General features: G+C 37.4%; 1 long non-coding RNA gene across 1 annotated transcript; it reads left to right on the top strand.

The window, feature by feature from the left end:
• Positions 1-8,322: 8,322 nt before the first annotated feature.
• Positions 8,323-10,988, top strand: LOC104106311 (uncharacterized). Its single transcript, XR_688570.4, has 2 exons — positions 8,323-9,345; positions 9,467-10,988. It is a non-coding gene; the product is annotated as an uncharacterized lncRNA (long non-coding RNA).
• Positions 10,989-11,784: the final 796 nt, after the last annotated feature.

Genomic DNA, 11,784 nt, shown 5'->3' with positions numbered 1-11,784 from the left:
AAACAATACTCTAGAAATGTCATCTCGCACGTATCAACCTTCAAACTGCTCGAAACTAGCCAAAAGAAACTCAAGACATAATACAATGGCATAGGAGACAAACCCAATCGAATAAAGGTCCGATTTTTAATCAAAAACTTAAAGTCAACCAAAAATTCAAACCCATGCCTGCACCTCGGAACCCGACAAAACCCATAAAATCCGATAACACATTCAATTACGATTCCAACCACATAAATTTCACTCAAATCCGACTCCAAATCGGTGTTCAAAACCCAATAATTTTCTTTAGGAAAGTTTATGCAAAAACCCCCAATTTCTCTTTAAAATTCGTAATCCAAATGCCAAAATCGAAGATAGATTCATGAAATATAATCGAAACCGAGTCAAAAATACTTACCCCAATCCATGTGGTGAAAATCCTCTCCAAAATCGCCCAAAGCCGAGATTTAAATCCCAAAATGTAATAAAATGAACCAACCCTCGAATATAAATACAATCGACCCTGGTAAGTCGCACCTGCGACCAATTTCCCGCTTCTGCGGAACTGCATGTGCGGCCCAACCTTCGCTTCTGCTAAAAATCCCATAATACTGGCCTTTCACACCTCCGGAAGAATATTCACTTTCACGACATCACAAGCGCGAGGACAAGCTCCGCTTCTGCGCTCCACTTTGCTCCTGCATTCCAAGTCGCCGCATCTGCATTTCTGCAAATGCGCTCAAAAGCCCGCTTCTGCACAAAAAGCCACAAACTAGCCGACTTTGCCTCTGCGACCAGCCCTCCACAGATGTGGACACATAAGAACCAAAACCTACAACTAAGCCAACTTAGCCCAAAATTGATCTGAAACACGACCGCGCCCCTCGGGACCCCGTCTGAACATACCAACAAGTTCCATAACACGGACCTACTCGAGGCATCAAATCACCCATAACAACATTAAAATCACGAATCGCACCTTAAATCAAACTTTATGAACTTTTAAACTTTCAACTTCCAAAACTTATGTCGAACCTTATCAAATCAACTCGGAATGAGCTCAACTTTTGCACACAATTTCCAAATTACATAACAAACCTTTTCCAACTCCCGGAACCACAATCCAAACCTGATAACATCAAAGTCAACTCTCGATCAAACCTATGAACTTTTCAAACCTTCAAATTGCCACATTCACCAATTAGCGCCAAAACCTTCTAGAATCATCCAAATGCAACTCCAGGCATACGCCCAAGTCCAAAATCACCATACAGACCTAATGATACCATCAAAACTCCGATCTGACATCAAATACACTAAAGTCAAACTTTGTCAACTCTTCCACCTTAAAGCTTCCTATTTAGGAATCATTCTTCCAAATCATTTCCGAACAACTCGAAGCAAAACCGAAGATACACGTAAGTCATAATGCACCATATGAATCTATTCATGACCTCGAACCACCGAACTGAATGCCAATTCTCAAAACAACTGGTTGGGTCATTAGAATTGAGAAGTTATTGTGGTCGGAAGTTATTGCTATGGGCATTAGGTTATGTGGAATATCATGTGATTATGCATTGGAGTATGGTTATAGATTGATACAGCTTGTTCAGACCTATACAGTGTGTAGATGTGAGAATCGGGTCTTATAATGAATTTTAGAAGATGGATATTTGGGTTCTAAGGGTTGTGAGCTGATGTTAAGGTAAAGATCTTTGGTTAGGTTGTGTTGTCAGACTTACATAGATTGGGGTGACGTGATATCACCCATGGGTATGGTCATGGTAATTTTATGCAGTGATTTGATGGCTTTGGAACAACTCTTGGTGTCACGACCCAAAAATCCAACTAGTCGTGATGGCACCTAACACAACCCACTAGGTAAGCCAGTTAACAATAAAATAATTCGAATGAGATTTTCTGAGAAAATAGTGCTGAAATAACTGAACTTCTATACAACTACCTAAGGACTGGTAGTACAAATCATGAGCTTCTAAGATTTAGAGTTTACAAAACTGGTACGAAATAAATACATCTGTTTGAAATATACATAAACAGATTCTCATAATCTAAGCTACCATGAACAAGAGGCAGCTACAACTGGAACGCAGGTACATCTTCAATGCCAGCTCCCGCCATATATAGCAACATCAACTCTAAAATCTGCACGCAAGGTGCAGAAGTGTAGTAGGAGTACAACCGATCCCATGTACTCGATAAGTAACAAACCTAACCTTAGGTTGAAAGTAGTGACGAGCTTGGACGACGATCAGAGTCCAACACCAATAGTCAAGAACAACTTGTAACAATATAATAAAACTAGTACAAGTAATAACTCAAAGATAGGATTCTCAGCTCGTTCACTAGTACGGAAAATAAGCATGCTTTTCAGGTATAACAATAAAACCCAAATCTTTCACCGAGATCACCAAAATATGAGTAAGTCAAAAAACTATGATTTTTCCCAAAAACTTTCAACAACAGATAAGATATTTCATTCTCAGATGGCATGGGAAAAGTACATATCTATGCCTACATATCCATGTGCATGTGAAATCAAGAATGTCACAAAACCGTGTAGCATGAGGAAATGCATCTCTATGCATGCAATATCAAGTATGTATATCAAATGCAGTGCATCACAGTGATGAACTCATGCACTCACACTCTCAGAGTACTCAATTTCACGGTCTCGCACTCCCACTCATCACGCTCAATCAATCAGCACACTTAATCACTCAGCACTGTATGGTACCTGCTGCGGCGCACATCCCTATCACATTATGAATCAATAACAATTGTGCTCACTACTAGTATGCCAGACTTCGGAGGGGCGGATCCTGCCCAAGCGCTAATATAAGCCATCATGGCCTGCTGCGGCGTGCAGCCCAATCCCATCAATAATAAATATAAAGCCCATGGCGCCTGCCGCAGTGTGCAGCCCGATCCATATAATAATAATACATATAAAGCCAATGTGGCATGCTGCGGCGTGCATCCCGATCCTATCAATATATATATATATATATATATATATATATATATATATATATATATATATATATATATATATATATATGGATGCTGCGGGGTGCAGCCCGATCCCATCAATCTCACTCACAATCCGGCCCTCAGGGCCCAACTCAGTCATCAATCTCTCCAGTCTTTCGGGCTCACAAATCTTGTGCCAATCAACCCAAACAATGCCAACAAGATGCGACAACAAATGATAACAGAGACTAAGATATAATATGCAAATGAATGAATATGATTGAGTATGTGATTGCAATTTAAGCAAATCACTCAACAGCAGAAATGACCTCAGTGAGTCCCAACAGAATAAGCATATAGACAAAACATGGTTTCTAACGTGGATCACATATCAATTACTTTAGCATGTAGAAATTTCATGGATAAAAACATGATTAGGTAGATACACAGTACCACAGAATAAATCGAGTCACAATTCACATGGTGCACGCCCATACACCCGTCATCTAGCATATCTGTCACCTCAACACCAGACACATTACACGTATATTCAGGGGTCCATACCCTCATCACCAAGTTTAGAAGTGTTACGTACCTTGAACAAGTCAAATCCGACACTGAACAAGCCAAATGATACTCCAAAAATGCCACCCCACGCATACGACCTCCAAACGACTCAAAACTAGACAAAAGCAACTCAAGAACATCAAATAATACCAAAGGAAACAAACCAAATCGATAAAAGTGGAATCTTTAATCAAAAGCACAGAGTTAACCATAAAGTCAAACTCGGAACCATACCTCGGAACCCAATAAAACTCATAAAATCCAACAACCCATTCAATTACTAGTCCAACCGTACTAGTTTCACTCAAATCCGACTCCGAATCGATGCTCCAAACTCAAAAATTCATTTTATGAAATTTTTGACAAAACCCCCCAATTTCCAATTTGAAATCATCAATCAAATACCAAAAATGAGGATAGATTCATGAAATATAATCAAAACCGAGTAGACAACACTTATCCCAATCCATAGGGTGAACATTACTTCAAAAATCGTCTCAATCCGAGCTCCATAGCTCCAAATACGTTAAAATGACTGAAACCCCCGAAAATAGAGTATTTATAATCACTGGATGAATTTATGAATCGCGATCGCGGAAATACCATCACGATCGCGAAGAATAAAAATGCACTGCCCCAGAAATACTCTACGCGATCACAGAACAAGCTTCGCGATCGCGAAGCACAAAATGCTCAGCCTCGAAAAGTCTCTACACGAACGCAGCCTAAGGCTCGCGAACGCACGAATATTCATGAATGCGAATGCGGACAAATATTCATGAATGCGAAGAAGAAATACTCAGCTCTATATATTCCCCTACGCAATCGCATTCCTATCTTCGCGATCGCGAAAGACAAACGAGGCATCAGAAACCAGCAGAAACCAGCAATGCAAAATATAAAGAAAAATGGTCTGAAATCAATCTGAATCATGCTCGAGCCCATCGGGACCCCGTACGAACATTCCAATAAGTCCCATAACATAACACAGAACTACTCAAGGCCTCAAATCACGCATAACAACATCAAAACCATGAATCGTACCTCAAATCGAACCTAATGAACTTTGGATCTTTTAACTTCCAAAACTCATGTTGAACCTTATCAAATCAACTCGGAGTGGACTCAAATTTTGAAAAAAAGTCCCAAATGAAATAACAAAGTTATACCAATTACCAGAACAATAATCCGAACTCGATATCATCAAAGTCAACTTCCGGTCAACTCATGAACATTCCAAACCTTCAAATTTCCAACTTTTGTCAATAAGTGTCGAAACCTTCTAGAAATATCCAAATGTAAATACGGGCATACGCCTAAGTCTACCAAGTCCAAAATAACAATTCGGACCTAATGGAACCATCAAAACCCCGATATGTGGTCAAATACTCAAAACTCACCCTTGGTAAACTCTTCCAACTTAAAGCTTCAAACATGAAATTCATTCTTCCAACCAAATTTCGAAACACCTGAAAACTAAAACCGACGATTCAAATTAGTCATGATACATCATATGAAGCTACTCAAGACTTCTAATAGCTGAACATAATGCAATTGCTCAAACGACCGGTCGGGTCGTTGAACTTAGCACGTTTGAGGACGAACGTATGTTTAAGTGGGGGGAGAATGTACCGACCCGAGTGATCATTTTGAGCTTTAGAGTTTTGCTCGATAGTTTGAAGTCTTGAATGGCTTCATATTGTTTATTAAAATATATGTGCATGGTTGGTTTTAGTTTTCAAGTGATTCGGGATTGAGTTGGAAGAATAATTCTCATTTTAGAAACTTAAGTTGGAAATATTGATTGAGGTTTTACTTTTATATAAACAATACCATAACGGTATTTTTATGGCTACAATAGATTCATGTTGTGGCATTAGACTTGGGCATGAGGCCGGAATTGAATTTGGAGGTTCCTAGGTTGATTTGGCACTTGTCGGCAAAATTTGGCAACTTAAAGGTTTAGAATTTTCTAAAGTTTGACCATGGTTTGACTTTACGTCTATCCAGTTTGAATTTTGATTTCGGAACTTGTAATAGGTCCGTTTTTTTATTTGTAACTTGTCTGCAAAATTTGCTGTCATACCAAGATGGTTTGAGAGGAATCAGATGTGTGGTTGTGTTTTTAGAAGTTGTTAAAGTTCATTGTGATTTTTATGTATTTTGATGTCTGAAGCATGGAAGATGTGTACATGAGGTGACGAGTGTGTGCATGACCTTATATGTGAAAATTGACCGGTTTAGACTCTTAGGTTGCTTATATGCATTTAATTAAAGTTATTATTACTTGTTATATCTTTCGTTGTTGAATTCATTTTATATGCTCTAATTGAAGTTGTTATTACATGTTCTATCTTCCCTTGTTGAGTTTACTCCGATATGTCATAATTGAAGTTGTTAACAAATGTTCAACCTTTCATTGTCGAGTTTGCTCTTACATGCATTTTATTGAGGTTGTTATTACATGTCAAACCTTTCATTGTTGAGTTTATTCTTACATATTGAATTGAAGTTGTAGTTATTGAGATCTATTAACACGGTTTAACTAAAGTTGTTATTTTATGGAATATATTTCATTGTTGAGTTATTTTCCCTTTAATTTTGTTGTTATTGCGATTCTTGTGCACATTGTGGTTAAGCATGGGCTATGTATTGTGATGACATTGGTATTGTTGATTTTGGCAATATTGTGGCATATGGGAACGTGTGGTGTGAGTTGATTATTGTGTTGTGATATTGATGCGCATGCAGTGGTATAAGGGTAGGTATTGATGCGCATGCAGTGAGATAAGGTGGGATTTATACGCGTGTTGCTAGTAAGGGAATTACTTGAAGCCACGCGGTGAAATAAAGGGGCTAAAGCTCATAATGTTATTTTGGGAAAAATATTTTTAAAAATAAATGCAAGGCTCATGCGGAGATATAAAAAAAATCATGATTGTGAATTGTTAAATATGAATATGAGGTGTGGTACCTCAATACGATTCTTAGTGTACATTCTATGTTGGAACGGCTTGTTGATTTGAACAGTTATTGTTTTTCTTTAAATCATTTCACTTGTATTTTGATTGTATTTGGTCATTTGTTATTATTTTTGTGTTGGAACGGTTATGACTTCTTGTGTGAGTCATGCATTCTACGTGATTTGTTGTGTTGCTTTAATGTGTCAATCTGTGCCTCCGTTGTTACTTGGGGAATTGATTGTCAAGATGAATTTACTTGCGTGGAGTCATCATCTCATATTTTGTTGAGTTGTTAGTAACATAACCGTTTTAAATAAATAAATCATTAACATGCTTTTACTTTATGTGACTCTTATGATAAAACTCACCATCCCACTTGATGTTTTACTATATCTAAATTGTTATCATACTTACTTTAAATGATTCACAAATTTACTTTATTTAAAAACGTTATTTTACTTTACCTTATTTGATTTCTAAACTAAACTCATCTTCCCATTTGATACTCTACATTGTATAAATTGTACTTTATTTTACTTTATTTAATTTCTAAAATAAATTCATTATCTCATTTGATTCTTTACTTTAAACATAATTGTTATTATGCCTTATTTTATTTAAATAAATCTCTCAAATATTTTATTTGGCAATGACACGGACACAATGTACATGGTAGTACATGGAATTTGTCGAGCGAAGGTGATTGATAATGTGGGCACAAGGTGAGATGGGTGTCAGATTCGTGATTGTGGCCTATGATTTTGTGATTATGAGGTGTGGTGTATCTGAGTGTTTCTTGTTGTAAATCATGTGTTGGAACGACTAGATTTATTGAATCGTCATTTGTTTCCCTAACTGATTTCATTCATATTTTAATTGTGTTGTGATTATTTTGTAACTTTATCATCTGCTTACTTTCCTTTGTTGCCATTTGTTATTTTTACTATTTCGTTGTCAGCTTTATACTAATATTCCTTCTGTGGTTAGCTATTGGAGATTTGCTACGGAGACTTCAAGTTATACCTGCCATTACACTTACATGCTTCAGACACCCCTTCTAGAGCTTTACTTTATTACTGTTTACTTTCATTCCAAAGAGTGTTGTATTTGATAATCTTAGTTACTCTGAGGAGAATTTATGACTCTGTACTACCAGTTTTGGGGTTGTATAACAATATTTTGATTTTTGCCATGTTATTTCATTAATCAGTTTAAATGCGTATGCTAGTTAAGTTGGTTAATTATGTTACATCTCATCATACGTTAAGCTTACCTAGTCTTAAAGACTAGGTGACATCACGATTCCTAAGGTGTAATTTTGGGGTCATGATAATAAGATTTCGCAGAAAATCTTCTCGCGTTAACGCCTTTGAAGCCCCAACATCAACTATCCTGTATCAATGATCTTTCCCATGTAGATCTCGATTTCATTCTTCAAATGACCTTTAGATCCATCGATTGTTTTACATTTAGTTTGGCATCATCCTACATATGTCATTATTTGATTTATCCACATGGTAGCTCCTTTTTTTTTCAGTACAGATAGTCCCCTACTTTTCGAGTAATCACTGATGAATAATCGAAAAGTGATAGAAGTTTTGGTGGAACAAAGAAGTGTGCCTAATAATTTGTTCTAAAATCTTTGTGACGTGTTCTAAAGTGAAACAACATGCACCATTTTTATTTAATGACCGAAACACGTGGCATGACTTGATTGATTCTGCTATTATCGGCAGTTTCCAAAGCAAACACGACTCTATGACTTCGAGATGAAAGACCTATGATGACGGTTCTATGATGGTGTCCCTTCCTTCTATAAATAGAAAACCCTTAATTCTTCTTCCTCACCATCTTTTGAAACTTCATCTGTCGTACTATTATCGTTGATGATCTCCCAGATATTAAAACTCCATTAAGTTTAGAAAAGGAAGTAGAAGACTTTAGAAATTGAGTTCTAAGATGGTCGGAAAAGGTTCCGCCGCCGTAAAGTCACCAATAAAAAGTAAGAAGTGTGATAAACAAGTGTCCGCTGCTAATCACATTGTTTAAGAGATTCTACCCAACTAATTTAATTATGTGGGAGAACGTGCCTAGTGGAATAAAATAATAGGCCAAAAGGATAACCGAAATACTTCTGCGAACAATTACCCATCCCTCATCCAATTTGAGCATCTCTCCCTTATCCAGAAAGAATGTCATCGGAAGGATGAGTTCCCCATTGAACCTGCTCGAGCAAATGAGTGAATCACTAGTTATCGAGAGGGTTTTTTCATCTGTCTACATGTATCCGTTCATTCTACGATTCAATCTTGCAATTAACCCCGTGATATAAGCTTTTTACAGACACTAAAATGTTTGTTTAGCCTAAATAGGTGCAACTGTTTAGAGGGTCATAGCGTGCCTTCATTCTTTATCGAACTTGGCTTAAGTAGATTTTACTCTTTTCCACCTTCTTTATCTTTATTCTCCCAAACTTTTTCATGCTAGAGTGTCCACTCTTAAAAATTGCAAAAGCGAGTTCTTTTCAACCTCAAGGATGACTAAGATCGCGGGTAGTATGAAAGGTTCATGGTCGTACCTAACCAAGATCTGATTCAGCTTATTGATCATTCTTTCCGTGAAAATGGAACTTCTCCCTAAGTTTTGTTATTACTTGTGAAATAACCCTTTTTTATTTAATATTATTAATGCTTTTCTTATATTGTAGCGACTATGTAGATAATTGGGAAAGTCTCGGATTTTGATAGTTAGGGGGAAATGACATTGCCTTCCACTTTTATGGATCAAATAACCTGAAAGCATATCTCGAAAATATTTGGATAGAAAGCTATGAAGCATGGTAAGTCCCTAAGAATGCTGATAGCTTCTTTTATACTTTTACGTATATAAATTTTGCATGTAACCTTTATTGGTGTAGGGATTTGGCCACAGAGAACTCAATCTAAGGCTTTTATTGACAGGCCCAAGGTAAATGAATCTCAAGAAGAGATTTTGAAGCTCGCCACTTTGAAACGGAAAAGCAAAGATTCTTCAACTTTTGCTCTGGCAATGACCATATTAGCTCTCTGGAGAAGAAAGCAAAATCTGGCAAAGAGAAGGCCAAAATATTAGGGGATGACCAGAGCAGCCCCCGAGTTAGCCCCCTAAATACTCAACTTTGTCTCTGAGATGAGCCCGAGGATGATCCTATCTTCGTGGAGGATAGTGAAGAAAAAAACTTTGGGGTGCGTGTAGAGAAACCAACCCCTGCTCCCACTTTGGAGTCGGTCGAGGCTCTATGTGTTGCAAGTTTTGATGGTCCATAGATTGGGATCATCCTTTCGAGATCCAACACTCTGTGCGTCCCCCTTATTCTTCTGCTTCAGAACATCTGCCTAACATTTTTACTCGTGAAGGTAGCGGTCCCTCTATGGAGGCAAAGATGCATCGGGTTGTAACTGAGATTCTTGAGGATGTTAATCTCTAACACCGTCCCAATAAAGTTTCCCCTCCGTTAAAGAGGTTGATTGTCCCTTGCGAACAAGGAAAATTCAATGTCCATTCTACTGCCAGTTTGGTCAATGCCATGCTCCACTCCACTCTCCGGGTGTATTTTCCTTTTCTTTCTTCCTTTTTATTTTGTTTACATTTTATATTTCGATAATTAATATGACTTTGATTTTGCAGTGCAATTTGAACGGCACAGAGGTGTTGAAGGGAATTACATACTACGAGGAGACCATTGCGGAGCTAGCGGTAGACCATAGATATTGGAAGTCTCGGCGAAGGGGCTTCAGGAGGAGAAGGAGGCTTTAGAGTAACAGGCTAAGCTGGTTACTGCAGAACTGAAGTATACTATAGCAGAAATGAAGCAATTGGAGGCCATGTTCATTAATCAAAATTCAAATCTACCGAGGAGATTCAGAGCCTTAAAAATTTACTTGCACAGAAAAATATATACTCGAGTCAACTAGTGCACGAGTATACCCAGGCTAAGGTAGATCTATGTGCATCGAGCGATAAATTGAGGTTTCTCATTGCGTCGGTTGACCCATTGACGGCATCTCTTAATGCTTTCGAAGCTGAGAAGATAGATCTCTGTGCTAAGAGCAACTAGGTGGTTGCAAAGTACAAGGCCTTCAAATTCCAATTCGATATTTATCTGAATTGGATGTTCTTGCAAACCCGTGAAACATTGAAGGAGGTTCATGTTGAAGCTTAGATCTGGAGGCAAAATCTGAGAAGGCAAAGGAAGTAGTAGAGATGACCCAGCAGGCTATGAGTTCTTCTTCCCCCGAAGAAGAATCCTCGACAGGATGAGACTGTTGAAGCCGAGCGTACTAAATTGCACACTACATCACTAACTTCTCAAGTTGATCCTTGTCGAATGTTCATGTTGTCTTAGCTTTTGGATTTCACTTACATTATATTTAGTTTTTGGGTTTGTCTTGTTAACATCTAAGCTTTTTGCCTAATATTTGGAACATTTTGCATTTTTGTTTCCGTCTTTTGAATGTTTCGTATCTATGCTTCTGCGTTTCAGCATTTTTGCTAAGTCTTATAGACTTCATCATTTTTGATCGATCACTTAAAGCCGCAATTTTTATGCTTGGCATAGATATGAAAGAGAGCCCTTTACTTTCTCGACACGTATGAGGATGACGTCTCATATTGTTTTGGTGCAACGTAGGACAATATATATTGTTAGTATGTGCGGATATTGAACCAGGGATAACATTGAAATAAAACACTTATTTCAAATGTAATGCCTGATGTTTTCATTAACTTTTATTAAGACAATTTATTTGAGTAAAAAATTAAGTCATTAATGTGACTAATAACATTAGCATTTACGAAAAATATAAGAGTCGGAAAAGAACTTGTTCTAATTTTATTTCGAAAACTTTTCGAAAACTTTCAACGATTTGCTTAAAAGTTTTCTTCTTTTTCCCTCTTTTTAGAAGTTGATATAAACTTCTTTTTCTTTGAGATTGATCTCTCTTTTATCTTCATAGTTGAAATTTGTCATACTTTTGTGTGGCATGTGTAGTCCCCCAAATTTTTGAGTTTGGAGCATGGGGATTCAGACACTAGTCTTTTGTTTCAACCTTCCCAGGACTTTTGATTCGGTAAATTTGACTTCTTTTGGTCCTATTCCTGAAAAGAAAATACATACAAGACAAATTATTTTTAACCCGTTCAGTCAGACTTTTTCGATCTTGACCGGGAAAATTTGATAGTTCTGTGTGCCAATGGTGGTCTTAGTCATCATTTTTCGGTCTGTTTTTGCAACGATCCA

This window comes from Nicotiana tomentosiformis, chromosome 10 (assembly GCF_000390325.3).
Source record: "Nicotiana tomentosiformis chromosome 10, ASM39032v3, whole genome shotgun sequence".
NCBI classification, from domain to species: domain Eukaryota; kingdom Viridiplantae; phylum Streptophyta; class Magnoliopsida; order Solanales; family Solanaceae; genus Nicotiana; species Nicotiana tomentosiformis.
This window is presented reverse-complemented; position numbering and strand designations above follow the sequence as displayed.